The 22,438-nt window shown below is 36.9% G+C and overlaps 1 protein-coding gene and 1 pseudogene across 1 annotated transcript in view; both read right to left on the bottom strand.

Moving 5' to 3' along the window:
* Positions 1 to 12,166: 12,166 nt before the first annotated feature.
* On the bottom strand, positions 12,167 to 21,779 carry LOC107568622 (Y+L amino acid transporter 1-like; annotated as a pseudogene).
* The window catches only part of LOC107568621 (receptor-interacting serine/threonine-protein kinase 2-like), a 30,715-nt gene continuing 29,912 nt past the window's right edge, over positions 21,636 to 22,438 (bottom strand). Inside the window, exon 14 of the mRNA XM_016254584.1 lies at positions 21,636 to 21,734. The gene's annotated coding sequence lies outside the window, so the exon portion shown is untranslated. The remainder of the gene's footprint in view (positions 21,735 to 22,438) is intronic.

The following is a 22,438-nucleotide window of genomic DNA, read 5'->3' as shown; positions in this document are numbered from 1 at the left end:
TACCTAAAACGGCTCGTTCTAACACGCCCCCACATATCTACATCACTATGTAGGTAGATTTGCATAACGCCGCCCAAATGTTCACGCAAAGAAAGAAGGCGTAACTTTTATTCTCGCTGTAGTATTGTTGCCGCTGCCGCCATGTCCTGAAGACGCTGTGTGTTTCGTTGTGAAAGCGAAACTACTTTGTTTGGTCTTCCAAAAGAGGAGGATATCTGCTTCGTCATGCCTAGAGTTGATCCGTGCTGGTCGCTGAGGGAATACATCAACTTAGTGCTGTGGATCGCCGGCACATTTTATGACTGTTTACTGATCCTGGGAGAATAACGTTAGTGACTCACATAAGTAAGTTTTCTTTTATCATTTGCCACTGATGATTCAAACGCGAGTTTTGAGCAGTGTAGAGTAGGCTTGTTGTTTGTCATTTCTCCGATCACAAATGCAGACAGGGTTTTATGTTTACGCGGCACGATGCAACGCAAAGCGTAAAAACATAGTATAAGTCATTATAATCAGTAATTATGTCCCCACTGGATGCAGCAAATGCCTAGTTTATAATGTGTTTTAATGTGTTTGTGTCGTCGCTCCGGCCGGACACGCCATCACAGTATGGTAAGGGGCGTAACATTTCCGTCACATGCTTGAGGTATTCGGCCAATCACAACGCACTGGATAGCTGGCCAATCAGAGCACACCTCGCTTTTTCAGACCGATGAGCTTTGTAAAAATTTACGCGTTTCAGAAAGGCGGGGCATAGAGGAGAAACAATCATGTACAGTATGTGGAAAATAATGTGTTTTTTTAACCTTAAACTGCATAAACACATTTCATTACACCAAATACACAAAATAATGTTCTTTTTAGCAGCATCATATGACCCCTTTAATTGTTTTTGTCCATACAATCAAAGTCAAAGGAACTCAAAACAGCATTGGACTCCATTGACCTTTTAAGCAGTGTTATATTAGTATCATTGAGATATTACAGTTGTTGTTAATATTTTGAATTAGATTTTTTTATTGGTATTTTTTGCTTTCATGTTGATTTTAGTTAAAGGTGTGTGTGTGTGTTTTTTTTTTATTCGTTTTTGATGTTTTTATAAATTTTTATTTCAGTTTTAATTTTATTTATTTTATTACATCTAGTTAAACTAGATGAAAATTAGAAATTGTTTATATTTTTATTTTATTTCAATTAACATTTATTTATTTATTTAGTAATTACATTTATTATGGTTTTAGTTTTTGTCAACTATAACCCTGTTTGAAAGAAAGTCATACATATTTGGAACGACATGAACGTCAGAAAAATTATGATAGAACGTTCAGTTTGGGGTGGTGGGGTGGTAAGCTAGTATTCATATTTCAGTAAGGTCAATGAAATTGTCATGACTATGGTAGCCTATTGTTCTTTGTAGCTTTAACAGAGCCCTTATACATGAATGTGATTGTTTTAATTGTTTAGTAAATCAGCCGCAGTGTCATGGCACAACTTTAAGATGAGTTGTTCAGAATCAAATGCTATTCAGCTCTGAGTCTGGACAGCAAAACCTTCTTTTGTTTCTTCTGACAGATTTGATCTTTATTTTATTTATATATGCTATATGTAATTTTTTGTCTGCAATAAAGCATAAAAATAACAATATTTTTTGCAGATATTTAGAAAACCTGCTAAGTTCACATATTTGTTTCTCCAATAAACAATGCTACAGCCAGTTGTGTGTCTTTAATCTGGCAACCCTCATGAGCGAGGAGACTTGAGGAGAAGGAGGAGCGGGTAAAACAACTCTCTCCAATATTTTGAATTTGGACTGCAGTACCCTAGCTGTCAATATTACATGCTGCACCTTTAATAGATCTCAGACTCTTTTGTTCACAATAGACAATGGATGTCTCGGATACTCTCAGTAACAAGACATTTTCAAAAGAGAAAAACTAAGTAATGCTTGTCCATGGAGAAACTCGCCTTCATGATGCTAAAATGTTAGCATTCTCTGCATTCTTGTGGTTGGCTTTTTTTCCAGGTTGCTAAAGTGTTGCTACACTCTAAAAAATGCTGGGTTAAATATAACCCAGCACTAGGTTAAAAAGGGACAAACCCAGTTATTGGGTTGTTTTGACCCAGCTGTTGGGTTGTCAAAACAACCCAATAGCTGGGTTTGTCCCTTTTTAACCCAGCATTTTTTAGCGTGTAGGTGGCTGTTTACAGGCCAAATCTGAAAACCTGCCTCCCATATTGAAAACAAGGTTTGTATTGAATATTTTAGTCAGGAGACTCAGCATTTTTTTAGAGTGCAGTATGATCAAATCCGATATGTATAAAACTACAAAAATGAGGTTGGAACAAAAACAATACTTTAGAAATGGTGAGATTCAACACAGCTTTTTTTATGGTTCATTTGTCAGAAAAACAATAATGCTTGACAAGATCACTTGTTTCTCCAATAAACAATGCTACAGCCAGTTGTGTGTCTTTAATCTGGCAACCCTCATGAGCGAGGAGACTTGAGGAGAAGGAGGAGCGGGTAAAACAACTCTCTCCAATATTTTGAATTTGGACTGCAGTACCCTAGCTGTCAATATTACATGCTGCACCTTTAATAGATCTCAGACTCTTTTGTTCACAATAGACAATGGATGTCTCGGATACTCTCAGTAACAAGACATTTTCAAAAGAGAAAAACTAAGTAATGCTTGTCCATGGAGAAACTCGCCTTCATGATGCTAAAATGTTAGCATTCTCTGCATTCTTGTGGTTGGCTTTTTTTCCAGGTTGCTAAGGTGTTGCTACACTCTAAAAAATGCTGGGTTAAATATAACCCAGCACTAGGTTAAAAAGGGACAAACCCAGTTATTGGGTTGTTTTGACCCAGCTGTTGGGTTGTCAAAACAACCCAATAGCTGGGTTTGTCCCTTTTTAACCCAGCATTTTTTAGCGTGTAGGTGGCTGTTTACAGGCCAAATCTGAAAACCTGCCTCCCATATTGAAAACAAGGTTTGTATTGAATATTTTAGTCAGGAGACTCATTACCTGAACACTCAATCCTAGAACAAGGGAGATTGAGTTTGACCCTCATCATGTTGTATACACACTAAAAAATGCTGGGTTAAGTGCTGGGTAAAATATTGCAGTTCAAAATAGAGAAAAGAGATGACAGTGTAACAAACATTTTGGGTAACAGTAGGCGGTTTTTAAAAAAAATGAAATTATATAATGCACATTTCCATGAAGTAGTAATAATATAATGGATTTAATTTGATTTTAGGTTATATGTCAAAGTTTAGTATATATATATACTGGTATAAATTATAAATCATTTTGAAGTGTAATTTTTTGCAGTAATGCTTAGATTTTGATTCATTTTACTCTGCGTGTGTGGTGAATCTTCTGCACTCTGGATGTTTTATATTCTCACCCCTTCATTTAAAAAAAAATCCTCATTATTAGGGGTTTTCCTATTTCTTTTCTTATCGTCTGTGAATTTTGGCCACAAACAGCAAACATGTGACTTTTTTTGGACTGTACATCCAAAGTCACCAAGTTTTTAACCACTTTATGAGAGAGAAACCGAGAACTGTTTTCAACTTTGATAATAATAAGAAATGTTTCATGAGCATCAAATCAGAATATTGGAATGATTTCTGAAGGATCATGTGACACTTAAAGGAACACTCCACTATTTTTGAAAATAGGCTCATTTTTCAACTCCCCTAGAGTTAAACAGTTGAGTTTTACCGTTTTCAAATCCATTCAGCCGATCTCCGGGTCTGGCGGTAGCACTTTTAGCTATAGCTTAGCATAGATCATTGAATCTGATTAGACCGTTAGCATCTCGCTCAAAAATGACCAAAGAGCTTCGATATTTTTCCTATTTAAAACTTGACTCTTCTGTAGTTACATCGTGTACTAAGACAGGCGGAAAATGAAAAGTTGCGATTTTCTAGGCCGATATGGCTAGGAACTATACTCTCATCCCGGCGTAATAATCAAGGAACTTTGCTGCCGTACCATGGGTGCAGCAGGCACAATGATATTACACAGCGCATGAAAATAGTCCCCAGCACGCTCCCTGTGCAAGCAGGTGGTCACGTTGGTTATATTGACGGAAGTTAGCCTATTTTCAGCCTATTTTCTGCTACCGCCAGACCCGGAGATCGGCTGAATGGATTCGAAAACGGTAAAACTCAACTGTTTAACGCTAGGTGAGTTGGAAAATAAGCCTGTTTTCAAAAATAGTGGAGTGTTCCTTTAAGAGTAATGGCTGCTCAAAATTTAGCACTGCCATCACAGGAATGAATAAAATATGTTCAAGTAGAAAAGAATGCTTTTTTTTTTCTTTTCCTAAAATGAACTAAAACTTTACGGGGGGATGTAGAGTTCTTGAATGTTCATGACTTTGACTGATTCCGTAGTCCAGCAAAACATATGTTTTGTTCTGTAGCCATTTGTGGCTTTCTGTCACTCTCATTTTTATAAGAATAAAGTTATAACAGAAACATTGAAATATAGGTACAATACAATTTTAGGAGACAACATAAGTAATAACTGCCTCATCATTATGAAAGGAAATATTGGCAGCAGAGCATTTTACCGTCACTCTACAAACAGATTCTTCGGTTGCCACCAGGTGAAAGTTCAGATCCTCTTTGCTGGTCCACTGTCTGTTGGTGTGTTTGGCAGCGATGTGGAAAGGTGTGGCAGAAACCAGCTGAAGAAGACAACAGTTCACTAGATTTGTGGAGAAAACGGTAAAACTCAACTGTTTAACTCTAGGGGAGCTGGAAAATGAGCCTATTTTCAAAAATAGTGGAGTGTTCCTTTAAGAGTAATGGCTGCTCAACATTTAGCACTGCCATCACAGGAATGAATAAAATATATTCAAGTAGAAAAGAATGCTTTTTTTTTTCCTAAAATGAACTAAAACTTTATGGGGGAATGTAGAGTTCTTGAATGTTCATGACTTTGACTGATTCCGTAGTCCAGCAAAACATATGTTTTGTTCTGTAGCCATTTGTGGCTTTCTGTCACTCTCATTTTTATAAGAATAAAGTTATAACAGAAACATTGAAATATAGGTACAATACAATTTTAGGAGACAACATAAGTAATAACTGCCTCATCATTATGAAAGGAAATATTGGCAGCAGAGCATTTTACCGTCACTCTACAAACAGATTCTTCGGTTGCCACCAGGTGAAAGTTCAGATCCTCTTTGCTGGTCCACTGTCTGTTGGTGTGTTTGGCAGCGATGTGGAAAGGTGTGGCAGAAACCAGCTGAAGAAGACAACAGTTCACTAGATTTGTGGACATTTCTAAGGAAATCTGCCAGCTGTTGTCAGACTCCTTGTGCATTCAAAAATCTCACTGGATTATTACAATTAATGGCAAAAATAGATCGAGTAAATATCTTAAAACAGTTACGTTTTTGTGAATTTGCACAGCACTCTACCTTTAGATGGCAATACAAGTTGAAATGTTTATGTAAATTAATAGTTAAGCCAAAAATTCAAAGTCCATCCAAGATGTAGATGAGTTTGTTTCTGCATCGGAACAGATTTAGAGAAATGTAGCATTACGTACTCACCAATGGATCCTCTGCAGTGAATGGGTGCCGTCAGAATTCAAATCCAAACAGCTGATAAAAAAACATCACAATAATCCACAAGAAATCCACACAACTCCAGTCCATCAGTTAACATCTTGTCAAGTGAAAAGCTGCGTGTTTGTAAAAAAACAAATCCATCATTAATACATTTTAACTTTAAACCATTGCTTCTGGCTGAAATAATCCATAATAATACTTCCTTCTGTGTAAAAGTTCCTCCCCTGTTGTCCTCTCACATCAAAATCCACCTTTTTGGACTGTTTTCGCTTGTATACAGTGCTTGATCTGTGCATATTTCTCTCCTGAATCAGACAAGATGACTTTTCCACTGGAGAAAGCTATATTATGTATAGAGGACTCGTATTTTAGCTGGAAACAAGGTTTGAATTTCAAAATGTCTTGACGAATTTATTACAAGAGCTTTTTACATCACAAGACATTAATTGATGGAGTGGTGTGGATTACTTGTGGATTATTGTGATGTTTTTATCAGGACTCTCATTCTGACGGCACCCATTCACTGCAGAGCATCCATTGGTGAGCAAGTGATGTAATGCTACATTTCTCCAAATCTGTTCTGATGAAGAAACAAACTCATCTACATCTTTGATGGCCTGCGGGTGAGTTCATTTCTAAAAAATGTTTGGGCAAACTATTTCTTTTAAAGCACGAGCAATACAAATAATAGTGATGCTTGCTTTAGCAAACAGTACGATCTTGGATGATCTTACCTCATACAGGCATCTCTGTCCAACAGACATACAGCCGGACATGCCCCTCCAGGCCTTAATCTGGTTCACCAAACTCACATAAATGTCCTGGCATGGGATCCCAAAGAGCCTGACAAATAATGAGGGACATTTCAATGCAATGCCATGTTCTGAAGACTGATTATAAGGTCGCGTGAATTTGCACATTTGATTGTGGATCTGGGGCATGACTAAAAAGGGGACAGAATTTAGACCACGGACATCCTTAGGCTTGCATCGTGCATATCGAATGAGCTTTATGTGGAGGGGCAGTCACTGTTAATAATTAGCATGGTGGATGATAGAGATAAAATATCAAAGCCTTGTAATGCATGTCACAAGTTTGTGATTTGTCTTGGTTTATATACAGCTCAATCATAAGATTTATAGAGTATAGGGTACAAATACCATCAACAATGTCAAACCAACTGGCATCTGCAGATAAATTATGCTGGAAGTTTTCTCAGAACTAAACATCACTTTTCAAAGCACTTTAAATATGACTTTTACTCCATTTTAAACAACAATCTACTATTTTATCATTTTAAAACTATTTTTCCTTTAATAAAAATATTTTGCTAGGTGTTTGTTCACATAACACTGCCATATCTGCCCCTCATCCACACTTTCTTTCTTTTTTACCATGCTGACTGAAAACATAATGAAAACATGTGACGTGAAAGAGTGATCATTATTTACAGTTATATAAGTGGTGTGAATCACAGCCATAAAAATGAAAGAGACATAAATGAAAGAAAAAGGCATTTATTAAACTCCTTCAAAACTGATTTTCCATAAGCATGATGTTTAGGAAGGAGGTAGAGTGTGGAATCCAATGTTATTTGAGTATCATTTATATATATTTTGTTTACTAATATTATTAGTATTATTTATTATTATACTATCATATTTAGTAATATTTTGAATTAAGCTTTTATTTTTATATTTTTAGTTTTCATTTTCATTTTAGTTCAAGTTTTAATAGTTTTGTTTTGTGCTTTAGTCATTTTTATTATTAATTTTTATATAGCTTATTTTTGCTTAGGTTTTAGTTTAAGTAATTTTAGAAAACTTTATATATATATATATATATATATATATATATATATATATATATATATAAAAAACTTCAGCTTTGATTTTAGTTAACAATAGATATGGCTATTATGATGATATTGTGCATTAAAGGGATAGTTCACCCAAAATTGAAAATGCTGTCATCATTTACTCATCCTCAAGTTTTACTAGACCTGCGTGAGTTTCTTTCTTCTGTTTAACACAAAAGAAGATATTTTAAATAATGTAAGCAATTACGTCCATTGCAAGTAAATGGTAAGTCACTGGCTATTTCTTTATACTGATGTTACATGTATTAAGTGTTATATGTGACCCTGGACCACAAAACCAGTCATACAGGTCAATTTTTCGAAATTGAGATGTATACATCAACTGAAAGACGAATAAATAAGCTTTCCATTGATGTATGGTTTGTTAGGATAGGATAATATTTGGCCGAGATACAACTATTTGAAAATCTGGAATCTGAGGGTGCAAAAAAATCTAAATATTGAGAAAATCGCCTTTAAAGTTGTCCAAATGAAGTTCTTAGCAATGCATATTACTAATCAAAAATTAAGTTTTGATATATTTACGGTAGGAAATTTACAAAATATCTTCATGGAACATGATCTTTACTTAATACCCTAATGATTTTTGGCATAAAAGCAAAATCGATCATTTTGACCCATACAATGTTTTTTTGGCTATTGCTACAAATATACCCAAGCGACTTAAGACTGGTTTTGTGGTCCAGGGTCACATATAACAATGACCATACATTATGTACCAATTTAATGCAGGTAAATATCAGTAATCTTACACTCTAAAAAATGCTGGGTTAAAAAGGGACAAACCCAGCTATTGGGTTGTTTTGACCCAGAGGTTGGGTTGCTTTGACACAGAGGTTTGGTTGTTTTGACCCAGCGGTTGGGTTGTTTTGACCCAGCGGTTGGGTTGCTTTGACCCAGCGGTTGGGTTCAAAACAACCCAGCCGCTGGGTTCGTCCCTTTTTAACCCAGCGCTGGGTTAAAAAGGGACAAACCCAGCTATTGGGTTGTTTTGACCCAGAGGGTGGGTTGCTTTGACCCAGCGGTTGGGTTGTTTTGACCCAGAGGGTGGGTTGCTTTGACCCAGCGGTTGGGTTGTTTTGACCCAGAGGGTGGGTTGCTTTGACCCAGCGGTTGGGTTGTTTTGACCCAGAGGGTGGGTTGCTTTGACCCAGCGGTTGGGTTCAAAACAACCCAGCCGCTGGGTTCGTCCCTTTTTAACCCAGCGCTGGGTTATATTTAACCCAGCATTTTTTAGAGTGTACCATTTGACTTAAATGAAATGACCCACCCACATTTTATTACACTATGATATGACTGCAAACACACGGTTACACTTTATTTCGATAGTCCACTTTAGACATTATATTAATTATAAGTAACTTTGTAACTACATGTCAACTAATTCTCATTAATTTGCAACTACATGTCTACTAACTTTCAGAGTAGTTAGTAAGTTGACAAAGAAAGTGTTAGAAGATATTAACTACTAATAGAGTCTACTAATACTCTACTAACTGCTAGTTGACATGTAGTTGCAAAGTTACTTGCTGTTAATACAATGTCTAAAGTGGACTATCGAAAAAAAGTGTTACCAAACAAACAGACAGCAGCTGAAATTACTTTTCCGATATATGCACACAAAAACCTCCAGGTAAATGGTATCCTACCATATGACTCTGCATTGAGCGTGAAGCGGTTCTCCCGTTGCCATCATGTTGATCCCCAGGGTCAGGGTGAGAGTCAGCAGCAAGATTCTTGTTTGCATGGTGAAGATCTGTCAGTGGTCTGTGCGTCCTGTCACTGAACAGATAGAGACGAGCTTAAGATTGAGATTTATACTGGGGTCTGATGTATAGAGAGCAGCATCCGAGCTGTCATATGGGGTCAGATGGGACGAGGAGCCACAGCATTGATTAGCAAAGGCCACGTCACGTGAGGAGCAGAAGCAAAAGTGTTTGAGTATTAAATGTGTGTCCTTCTGTTCTTAGAGATGCCTGGATTAAATGCATTCATTCACTATATATCAGCTGATCTGATGTTTTTTTTTTTTAAGTTTTGTGTTCTGTTTGAGTGCATATAAAGGCTTTTTAGTAGGCTAATATGTGTAACGTCTGAGGATTTATATGCTATTTATTTATGCTGTACACACAAACAGCCTTTTCATGAATATTTACAGTCTTTTCACAAATTAGGTGTAAGCAGGAATTGGACAAACGTCTTTGATTCTAATATCTAAACATACTATGCAAATAAGTTTAATGTATATGTACACTACCCTTCTTTTTTTAACCCCCCTTTTTTTAAAGAAATACTTTTATTCCGCAAGGATGCATTACATTTAATAAAGTGACAGTAAATACATTTATAATGTTACAAAATATTTTTTATTTCAACTGAATGCTCTTCTTTTGAATGATGATAATCATTCGTGATTTAATCATTTTTTTGAGTCTGTTCTTTCTTTTAGGGCCGCTCTCTCTCACTCTACGTTTACATGGACATCAGTAATCGAATTATTTACCTTATTCTAAATAAGCCAATATTATGATTATGGTGTTTACATGAGTTGCTTTTAGAATATTCCTTTCATGTTCCTGTTTTATATGTTTAGTACATAGTTCGATTAATGGCACACGTCACTACGTCCCCACGTGACGCCATCCGACGTCCCCTCCAGAATTTCACATATAAACATATAGTTCGTCTTCGTGATGATGCCATGTACAGTTTTGGGTGTTTCATTTTGAATTTTATGAAAGCTTCAAGTGCAGTTAATTATTTGTACGTGCATACAGTTGACGGCGGGTGTTGAAGCTCTTTTATTTGTCGTCAAACGGTTGGCCACTGCCCTGTGTGTATCCTGTCGCAAAATGCGGCGAAAAGTCCTACACGATGGTAATAATGTGATTAAGGTGTTTACATGTCTATTCTGCACTTCAGTAATGCGACTAAAATAGGAATACTCCAGGTATCTTAATTCGATTTCTGTCAAGAAACAACAACAAAATTTTTTAACAAAAAACAGATAAAGACAAAAAAGTAGCCATTGATAATATCTAAACAATATGTAGTAGTATAGTATATAGTATCCAAATCAAAATGTAATCAAATTAATTTATGTGTGATTTATGTGTCAATTATGTGCAATGTCTTAGCCACTAGGGATTGTTACATAGGGCTATTTGAAGTGGCAAAGCACCTGGTGCCTGAAAAGAATTGGGGGGGGGGGCAATAGGGATTTCGCCTAGGGAGTCAAATTGGCTAGAAACGGCCCTGCTAGCAGTAAATACATAGTGTAGCCTACATTTAAACTTCTACGGGCCTATGTGTTTTATTTTTTACATGCAGGTATAACGGGGCTAAAGGTGCCCCGTGGTAAAAGGCGCCTTTGATTTTATTTTCCTCTAAACCACTAATAGCACAACAACTTGAAGTAGCACTTTCCAAAACATCTGCTTTTCAAGATGCATGTGGAAATTTGGCTGATCCTGACGCAAAGCTGATTCTGTGCAAGTTTGATCTAATATTTGATTTTTTTTTTTTTTTAAACAATCGCAAGATTTAGAGACAAATGGCTTCTTGATGATTTTCAGTTTTGTTTAAGGTAATTAATAATAACGGTATTTGGGGTAAAAAGCGCCACTGCTGTTGGGGTGAAAGGCACAATAAATAGGCTAACAGGATAATAAATAGCTGGCATGGTTAGATTCAGATAGGCTAGCAAATATCATATGTTAAGTTGTGTGTCCACCTTAGAGATAATCACCATGTTTATAATGAAACCATCACATTTAAAAATCTGATATGAATCATATATCATATAATAAAATATCATTTGTTGTTCCTACTGTAAATCTATATTAAATTATTATGGGATTTCCTTCAATGCTTTCAGAATCTTTACTTTTAAAAATATTTTTCAAATGTATTTGACATTACATATTTTAATGACAGTATATTTATTGAACAATTAATTATTTTATTTATGAAAATAAGCAGAAAATAGTACAAACTTTGCTACAAGTATTAACTTGTTCAAAAAACATTAAAAACAATATTTTAGCTAATTTGTATCAATACTTTGTGCCTTTTCCCCAGGCTGGTGAGACTTTTACCCCTTTCAGTCTTGTAATGTAAGTGAATGGGAATCACAGCTTTGAGAGTCAAAAAAACATACACAAACAAAACCAAATTAAACCCTGCGGCTCGTGACGATACATTGATGTGTAAAGACACGAAACGATCGGTCTGTGCAAGAAACTGAACAATAAAAACCTAATTGAGATTGTAGATAGAGTGTCAATGGTCCATTTGAGAGATAGGTGGCGGTAATGCACTTATAAGTCTGCGATCCGCCGTAAAGCAAGAAGACTCGTCACGCGCTGGCTGTCGAGGACGCGCTCAAGACAGTAGAGACATTGCAGTGCATCAGAGGTAAAAACCTGATATAAATACTGTTCAGTTTCTTGCACAGACCGATCGTTTCGTGTCTTTACACATCAATGTATCGTCACGAGCCGCAGGGTTTAATTTGGTTTTGTTTGTGTTTTTTGTTTTACTCTCAAAGCCGTGATTCCTATTCACTTCCATTATAAGACTGACAGACTGCAATGGTTTGAGTTAAAAATCTTCGTTTGTGTTCTACTGAAGAAACAAAGTCACCTACATCTTGGATGCCCTGGGGGTAAGCAGATAAACATCACATTTTCATTTTTTGGTGAACTATCCCTTTAAGCAGCAGTAGCACATGATCTGAGTGTATTTGGTGACAGAATCTGGCATGGAGGAAAGAGAGAGAGAAAAAGGCTGGAGAAAAGAGGAGCAATGTAGTTACACTGAAAAAAATGATTTTACAATTAAATTATAAAATAAAACAATAAAAAAAAAATATTATACATTGATTTACCTATCATTTTACCTGCACCATCCCATTGGGAAATATTTTTTTCTTATTTTAAGCATGAACTTGAACATTTTGTGACTAGTTCTGGTTGTGTACATAACTTTGCATCTCATAAAACATTTCTGAGTCTGAATTTGAGGTCCTCCTTCATACCAAAAGAAAACATCCAACCACTCCTTGGCTTGCATTTAGTTAAAAGATTCACAAAATAAATTAAGCAGAACTGTGAACTTGCATGAATAATAGTCACATGTTTGTTGAGTGTTGGAGTGGTAGCTGCTATGGTTATAATGCTTTCACCGCATGACAATATGCACACACACAAAAAGGAGGAAAACCATTAATCGCTGTCAAAAAGAGCTGATATGTTTCCTTTCACTGCTTCTTCATATTACAGTTCAAATTAAATGAGACCATTTTACTCTCTCTGACCCTTACAATGAAACATCTTTTCCGCTATGCCTTTATAACTGTAAACCTACATTTACACCACTGTGCTGCATTTACTGTAAGTTTTTTGTCAAACTGGTAAAGTCAATTTAAATCGATCACAGAACCAACACCTAAACCTTCTCAACCTAAGTGTTGGTGATTATAAGTTTAAATGCATTCCTATCTGACGTCAGGAAATTTGCAGCTTAATTTTTTTTATCCTCTTATATCAATAAACGTATAATATTATTATCCTCACCATTTAGTTTACCAATCCATTTTGGTTGTTTCTCTTCGGGCAGGTAGACACACAGGTAATAAATTGGCACTCCAGACAGTGCAATAGCAACTTCTATGAGAGAGTTAATGGTGTCGCTGTACAGAGGAACGATCACGAGGAACACACTGCACAGGCAGTAGACGAAGGGAAAGAACAATGTGAGCTAATGGAGAAAAAGACCTAGTCAACAAACACACAGAATAACACATACTGTTATTCAAACACTATGTAATAATCAGATGTGTATGCTGGACCACTGCATGGATCCAGTTACCTTGACCGGCCTGTGACATGTCTGTTCAGGCTGAGTGATACACAGGTAAATGAGTCCGGCCACAGACATGCCTACATACAGCCAGTAACTGAAGCTGAAGTAGTTGATGAGTTGGTTGAAACACATCCTCCACACACAGGAAGATCAGACCCATCACACCCTACAGACAGCCACAAATCCAGTGCTTATCAACGCCCATTTAGCTACCTGGTGTGGGCATTGTTGCTATTTCACACACAAAGAAGACAGCCAATCATAACAGCGGTCGTTTACACATTAAGGTGCATTCGATTTTTTTTTTCTCATTACAATTTATTTTTGCCATAAAAGAAATTAGTAGCACTTGTTAAAAATCTTTCAAATGACTTCCACCCACTCCACTCATTTCAGTAGCCTAATAAAAGCTATGCTATATGTGGAGCAGATCACCTAAGGGGGGCCAACATGATGAAATCACATGACTTCTGTGATTATTGAACATTTTCGTTCACAGAATATACTAATTTGAACTGAATGTGAATAGGGTGTTTCTACAATGAAATCAATAAGAAAAAACAATTGTTTTGCACAATGCTACATCCACACCACTAGGTGTCAGTATAAATGTGCAATCACCTTTACGTGAAATTTTGTGGACGAAATCCAGTCATTCCAATAGGAATCCTCTCTCTTGTGAGTTTTTCCACACAGATTTTGTTCATGTTCATGTTGGTTGAACCAGCAGAAAGCTGCTTGGTTTAAAAACAACTCTTGTGTGAGCAATGCTTCATAGGCTACATCTCCATGGACCTTTTCCATGCAAAATTATGCTGACATTTCGCTAATGTGACCGCACATTAAGTCAAAGTCAGCTGCCATATTGGTTGGCGCAACATGAACAAAAAATGACTGAGTGCACCTTTAAAGGTGTCAGATGCGATTTCAAGTTTTCCTTTCTCTTTGGAGTGTTACAAGCTGTTCGTGCATAGATAAGATCCCTAAAGTTGCAAAGACTAAAGTTTCTCAAACCCAAAGAGATATTCTTTATAAGAGTCGTCCACGCCCTCCTAAAACGCCTCGTTTAAACACACCCCCACATGTCTACATCACTGTGTGGGAAGATTTGCATAACACCGCCCAAATGTATACGCAAAGAAAGAAGGCGTAACTTTGATTCTCGCTATAGTATTGTTGCTGCCGCCACCATGTCTTGGAGACGCTGTGTTTCGTTGTGAAAGCGAAACTACTTTGTTTGGTCTTCCAAAAGAGGACACAACTAGAAATCAGTGGTTAAGTTGTATTTACAACATTGTTCCAGAACAGTTCAAACCAAATATTCAGATGTGTGTAGCGCATTTTACGGAGGACGAGGACTGTTTCCTGGGAGAGTAGCTTACAATGCCGGTGTTCCGGTGAATTCAGTTCCCCTTTTTCCCCTTCTATGCGCATGCTGGCCAATCAGAGCACACCTCGCTTTTCCAGACCGATGAGCTTTGTAATAATCGGCGCGTTTCAGAAATGCGGGGCATAGAGGAGAAACAATAATGTACAGTATGTGGAAAATAATGTGTTTTTTAACCTTAAACCGCATAAACACATTTCATTACACCAAATACACAAAATGTTCTTTTTAACAACATCATATGACCCCTTTAATCATACAGCATTAGAAATACAGACTGTTGAATTTTCAAGGCAATAAAAAGGCTTGAAAGCAACACGTGAAACTAAATTAAGACATTTTTTTCTTATTGACTAAGTGAATTTAAGTATTTATAGAAAATGATAAAATTACATTACAACACTCTAAAAAATGCTGGGTTAAATACAACCCAGTGCTGGGTAAAATAGGGACAAACCCAGCAATTGGGTTGTATTTAACCCAGCATTTTTTAGAGTGTTGTAATGTAATTTTATCATTTTCTATAAATACTTAAATTCACTTAGTCAATAAGAAAAAAATGTCTTAATTTAGTTTCACGTGTTGCTTTCAAGCCTTTTTATTGCCGTTAAATGTTTAACACAACCTTCTGGGTAGTAACCCAACCGCTGGGTCAAAACAACCCAATTGCTGGGTTTGTCCCTATTTTACCCAGCACTGGGTTGTATTTAACCCAGCATTTTTTAGAGTGCAGTGGTGATGGAAGAAATGGAGCTTTTCAAAACTCTTAATCAATTGCTTTGTAAAATAATTCTGCTGGTGTAAATGCAGCCCCAAAAACATACATCATAACATATTTTACAAACCAGTTGCAACTGCTTTCTTGAAAGTGTAATCTATTAAATCTTTTATTGTTTGTTAGGCCTGTTTTTGTGTGTTTTATGGAGGGCTTGGCTAATCAGCCAGTACGAGACAATTAACTACTACTCTTCCTTTTTTATTATACAAATGTTTCTTTAAAAATGTCTACAAATTTGAAAAATAGCACTGAGATCTGGTAAAAACCATATAGATACATACTGGTTCATGGGTTCACTGAGATCGCTGCTAATGGCGAACTATTGAAATTTTGGTTTTTGAAGCAGTTATGACTTAAAGCCTTGCTTTCTGAAATTATATGACTTGATAGTTGGTTCAAAACAAAAGATTTGAAAAGTTAATGAAGTTTCACCAAGCAGAACCATGATTCAGGGACTTTCCAATGGTTAAAGACCAGCTATAGCCTTTCCTCACAGAAATACATCATATTACAGAAGTAAAATGGGTTGTGAACACCATATCATGTTGATTTTCCCAAATGATTATATTTTAGTATCCTATTATCATGGATAATCTGGTACAAATAATGTACATACTGATAACTGTAGAAAAAGTCAAGATCCTTACATTGAAGAGGAGTGCAGGTACAGGAGTGTAGGGCTCAGCGTGGATCAGACTTAAGCTGTTGGGAAGGTGGCCTTCTCTCACCCCCACAAAAAACAACCTAACATGAAAGAGCGCAATCTTTACTAAGTGCATATGTCAAGACTTCAGCGTTCCTTGTTGTTTTAACTGGAAAGAGATAGGTTTACCTGGACGGCGATGGGAACGATCCAGCTAATTGGGCCCAGAACCTGATTTTCAAATGTCTACAGATGGGGACACAGACTGATATTTTAATTAAATGATAGCTTAATTTATAGAATAAACTCTTAAAGACTAAAGATAAGATATTTGATCATCAGAAAGATCCTTACTACAGCCACTGCGTCACTACCCATGAAAGAAGGCATGTCCAGAACGGCATATTATGCCACGTTGGTCAGTAGGTAGATGACTGTCACTATTGGCATGGAGATGTCACGAATCCGGTCCGTGGTCTTCCATCTGCTCGCCACCAGAGGTCGCCTTCTGATTACATTGACTCTCACACCACACAAACTGCTGCACGTCACCCTGGACTACATTTCCCATGCTCCATTGCACTGATCACCTGCAGCCAATCACACACACACACACACACACACACACACACACTATATAACAACCACTCAAATCCTTCTCTAATCGCACGAGTATTGTAAGCGCATATCGCTACCCTAGCTGATAGCTACTTTACGGAGCCTGCTCTAGTTTTCTTAGTCTAGTCATTGTCATAGCCTTGCCTTGCCTGCATTCCCGTGTTCGGATTCTTGCCTGAGTATTTTGGAAGCCAATCACACACACACACACACACACACACACACACACACTATATAACAACCACTCAAATCCTTCTCTAATCGCACGAGTATTGTAAGCGCATATCGCTACCCTAGCTGATAGCTACTTTACGGAGCCTGCTCTAGTTTTCTTAGTCTAGTCATTGTCATAGCCTTGCCTTGCCTGCATTCCCGTGTTCGGATTCTTGCCTGAGTATTTTGGATTACCCTTTCGACTTGTCTTTTGGATTATGTTTGCACCTTGCCTGGACTATTGCTTATGTTCCTCGGATTACCCCTCTTGTCAAGCCCTTTGGATTACGTTCGCCATCGATCGACCCACGCCTGTTTAACGGATTACTCTTGTGTCTTGCCTGTGCCATATCTGTTTGATGGTGTTTGACCCTGCCTGTTTCTGACCATGTCTTCTTATAAAGCTTTGCAAATGGATCCGCATGCCTCACGTCTCTGTCACTCTGTAACAGGAAATGGCTATAGCGATGGGAAGGTTCCTATGAATTATAAATGCTTAGGATAAATGCAAATGTAAATCCAGAAAGAGAAACACACCACAGGTCTGACATATACTGGTGGTGGTGGAACAAAATTGGTCTACTACACATGAAAAACAACAAATAATGTGCGATCTTTGACACAAAATTAATTTACTTGATATCTCTGTTAATTAGTATTAATTATACCAGCTATTTTGTAATTTAGTCTTAGTCTTTAGTTTTATTCAAGTGTTAGTTGGGGGAAAAGGCTGTGAATTTTAGTTAAAAAATTTATTTAAACATTTTTAATTATCGTATTTTAGTTTAGTTTTAGTCAATGAAAACAGACATTTTTAATGTCATTTTTAAAAATGCTGTTTAATGCAGTGCAGAGGGCATGAAATTACACTGCAATTACTGCTTGAAAAATGTTATGAGAGTAATGTTTTAATTAAAAAGTTACTATAGAAATAAAATGACGAAAAAAAAAAATATTTTCAAATATGAGACTAAAAAAAGCCAGTAGGTGGCAACTAGTGAATGTTACTAAGTGAGTCATTGAATCATTCATTCAACCTATTTGTTCAAAACATCTGATTCAGTCAGGAACAAAGCAAGTGACTGATTTTATGTATGGGTTATTTCATAATTTAAAATGCAGATTAATTTAGAAATGAGGCCATGGGCCTCATTCATTTTTAATTTTGTACAATTTGCACATTTATTTATGAAGAAAAAAAATATACAAAATTTCCACCAGATTCATGACAGGTGTGTATGCACATACATTTGTTATTACCCTCGTTCAGTATTAATGAATCTGTATTATTGACTGCAGCTAGAATTTTGCATTAAAATATGCCCCCAAAAAAGTACATATAAGGGTTTCCACACAACTTTACCTCTCTTTTATGTAGCCTTAGACTACACGCAGTCATGTTTCAGACCTCTAATTTGCCAGGCTACATTTTATCATGTCATTTTTATTTTATTTATAGTTACTCAGAAAAAGTATTTGTAGAGTCATGTTATTGGTTTAAATTATTGGTTTCTAAGGCCACCAGGAGTATGTGATTTTTGTACATAGATGCACAATTACTGAATAAGACAATATCCATTTAAATGTGGAAAAAATGGTTATGCTGACACCTCTCAGGGTTCTGGATCTCCTCAGTAACAAAGTTGAGAGTGTCCCAGCCAGAGTAGGAGAACAAAGCTCAGCCATCATCCCAACGTTGCTATAAGAAAAATATTTATTATTTAATTTATAGGGAATATAAATCTATGAGTAACTCCAAACAACATTTGGTCCCTTTTTAAAATTTTTATTTTACACTCTAAGAAATGTCCATAAAAGGGGCCAATGTATTGTTTTAACAAGAAGGAATTTTCCATATTTATTTTTCAAAAGAAAAGTACCAGTACCTTTTCCATTTTTCTACAGTTTTTTTTTCAGTGCATTTTTGTTTTATCCACAAATAAATTAATTAATTGTGGTAACAGTTTAGCAAAAATTGCAAACATTATACAAGATATATGTAAAATAAATCAGCTCATATAATATATATGAGCTCATAATAATACATAATATACAGTATATCATTTAACAATTGTTTAAATCTGTGAAGTTGATAATGTACATTTTCTGAAAGTTAAGCAATAAGCATTGATATTTGACAAAAAGAAACAAATGACTGCATTTTTTTTACCCTATTCTTGGAAAGGGCCAGGTCCGATCTCAGTTAGCTTGTGAATCATGTGTGTGTTGTTACAGTCTGTCCTCATGCACTGGGTGGATTATGTCCCTGCCTTCTGAGAACACATTTCACCCAAATACCAGTGTCTTCAATCGTCAGACCTGCAATAGTAGGCCTACATCTCTTTAGAAATGAGTGGTTGATGATTCTTTAGTGCACATTATTCTAAATAGAAATAAATGTCTTCATAATCTTTCTTTTAATGTAATAGCTTGGCTCACCTCTGAAACAACTTCCCTTTTCAGCTGAACGACCACTATGAGTCATTACAGCCGTATTGGTTAATTCTGGCATGAAACGGCCACTTTTCACACTCAAATTTGTATTCCCCCCCCATTACATTAGGGAAGTGCAATGGGTTTTGAATGCCATTTCACACAGAAGGATAAGCTTTAGTGAAGTGAAGAAAAAAAGGTTTTGTGTGTTGTGATGTGAGAGACAGTAGAAGTGGACAAATATTTCTCTCTCTCACACACACACACACACACACACACGCGCGCACAATAAATAAAATCACTGACATAACATCTACAATAATAATATAATGCAATTTGTAATAAATAATTATATGTTTTTGTCAAATTATATATTTAAGGTGCTGTTCTCGATCCTATCCCCTTTCTTCAATGCCTGAACAAAAACACGTTATTGTGATATCTTGTTTTAGCCAAAGGTTCACCTAAACACGAAAGTTCTGTCATTATACACTCTCAAGTAGTTCCAAACCTGAATGACTTTCATTCTTCTGTAAAACACAAAAGAAGATATTTTGAAGAACACTGGGTACCAAACAACATTAGAGCCCACTGACTTGCATTTTATGAACAAATAAACACGGAGACATTTCTCTAAATATCTTCTTTTGTGTTTAACAGAAGACAGAAAGTCAAACTGTTTTACAACAACATGAGGGTAAGTAAATGATGACAAAAATCATATTTGGGTGAAGTATCGCTTAATCAAAATACTTGTTCTTAAAGAGTAAACGCTATGCTAAGCTAATTAGCTTAGCTAACTGAAAAGTGAAATGTTTAATTTGAAAACGTTTAGCTTTGGTAATATAATGTTATATGTAATTTAAATGACAAATTCATTTTTCGTAATTAAGAAAGAATTAATTATAAAGTAATTCTATGTCATTTAATCAGGCACTGAATTGTGCACACATACAAAAAAAAGTTGTCTCAGGTAATACAATGGCTTTGGGGTGACAGGATCTCACTCAACAATGGTTAACAGGAACCAGCCGAAAAGGGAAGTCATTTCAGAGGTGGGTGATGAAAGATTCAAAAGAAAAGGGCCTTTCGCACTGCTTTAGTTCCAGAACTAAATGGACAGTACTAAAGTACTGGGACGATTTTGTGCAAACTATTTCCCAGTACCATTTAAAGGGGTGCATTCGCACCGACAGTGTGTACTAAGAAGTGACGTAAACCGGTCGACAGCGACGTCATTTGTGCGCGGCGTTCAACAACAGAAACAAAGAAGAACAACGTTAACAACAGGAGGATGGAGGACGCTGTGATCGGAGCTGTGTTGGACATGGAAAGTCGACGTATACGTAAAGCGATTGAAAGAACGGAAAGGAGGACTAAGAATCTCCAACGACAACTGGCAGTGCTACATTTGCTACAAGTGCCTGCTCTCCAGCATCCGTCCATCTATCGCTGTTCTCCATACTTGCGAAATAAGTTGACAATGTTTACAGTATGTTTACACTGCGTTTTAAATCATGGCGGGTGAGGGCGTTTTCGTACACGTTTGGCCAATCAATGTCTACTTACGTCACGGGTAGTACCAGTTGTGCTGGTTAGACCCTGCTCCGGAGTAGGAGCTAATTTGGTTCTCGAAAAAAGCCAGTCCGGTACTAAAATCGCACCCAGTTCCGGCGGTGCAAAAAAGACAAAAAGTGGGTAGTTCCACAATTAGTTCTGGTACTATGAAAAGGTTCCCGCGGTGCAAAAGGCCCTAAAGACAGTATTGTTCTTTGGAAAAACTTAACTTTTTGCAATCACAATCTTTCCCACTGAGGACTCACAGAGACAAGCCGCTGCTATCAGTCTCACAGCATCGTACGGAGACTGACAGGTTGGGAGTGCTTCCACCAGGTAGTTGGCAAACGTCAGCGAGATGACAGCCTGGCTGGCCGGCTCGACCAGCAGGATGGACATCCACAGGCGAATGAAAGCAAGGATACTCCCAAAAGCCTCCAGGATGTACACGTAACTAGCGCCAGACTTTGTAATAGTGGTTCCAAGTTCTGCGTAACACAGTGCACCAAACACAGAAAATATGCCACCGAGAGCCCAGATAACCAGCGAAAGGCCGTAGGTGGCGCTGTACAACAGCACGAAAATGCCCGAGCCAGTCATGTTGCCCACAATTAAGCAGATGCCGTTAGTGAGAGAAATCTCCCTCCTCATGATCATCTTCTCCTCCTGCGAGTCTGGACCATTGCAGGCTTCTTCAGGTCCAGGTCTCCCCGTGACCCCGGGCAGAGCTTTTGGCCTAAAGACATCTGTTTCTTCATGCTGAAGACACAAGAAGTCAACAGTTATTACAGCTGTAATCACTGGTAAAGCTCGTTAATAAAGCAATAAGCAATGGTTTACAAGTGAATTTATAACAGCTAATGGGCGTTGTTTTAAAACCCCCTTAGCTGTTATAAATTCACTGTAAACCACGGCTTCACGGGGCTTATTGCTTTTATAAAACGGTTATTCCATATACGTAGTAAGGTTTCACAGAATAAAACAGCAAATAACGTGTAATGACATTAGATATTAACTGACACAACTTTTGATTTCAACAATATATTAGTCAATTTCACCAGCACGAAAATGCCCGAGCCAGTCATGTTGCCCACAATTAAGCAGATGCCGTTAGTGAGAGAAATCTCCCTCCTCATGATCATCTTCTCCTCCTGCGAGTCTGGACCATTGCAGGCTCCAGCCGGTTTCTTCAGGTCCAGGTCTCCCCGTGATATTAACTGACACAACTTTTGATTTCAACAATATATTAGTCAATTTCACACTTAAGTTTGGGACCAATTCTGACTATTAACTAACTATTGACGAAAAACGGTTATTCCATATACGTAGTAAGGTTTCACAGAATAAAACAGCAAATAACGTGTAATGACATTAGATATTAACTGACACAACTTTTGATTTCAACAATATATTAGTCAATTTCACACTTAAGTTTGGGGACCAATTCTGACTATTAACTAACT

The sequence above is a fragment of the Sinocyclocheilus grahami genome, unplaced genomic scaffold (genome assembly GCF_001515645.1).
Source record: "Sinocyclocheilus grahami isolate Dianchi unplaced genomic scaffold, SAMN03320097.WGS_v1.1 scaffold1264.1, whole genome shotgun sequence".
Lineage (NCBI taxonomy): Eukaryota > Metazoa > Chordata > Actinopteri > Cypriniformes > Cyprinidae > Sinocyclocheilus > Sinocyclocheilus grahami.
The sequence above is the reverse complement of the archived record's forward strand: the minus strand, read 5'-3'. Positions and strand labels throughout refer to the sequence as shown.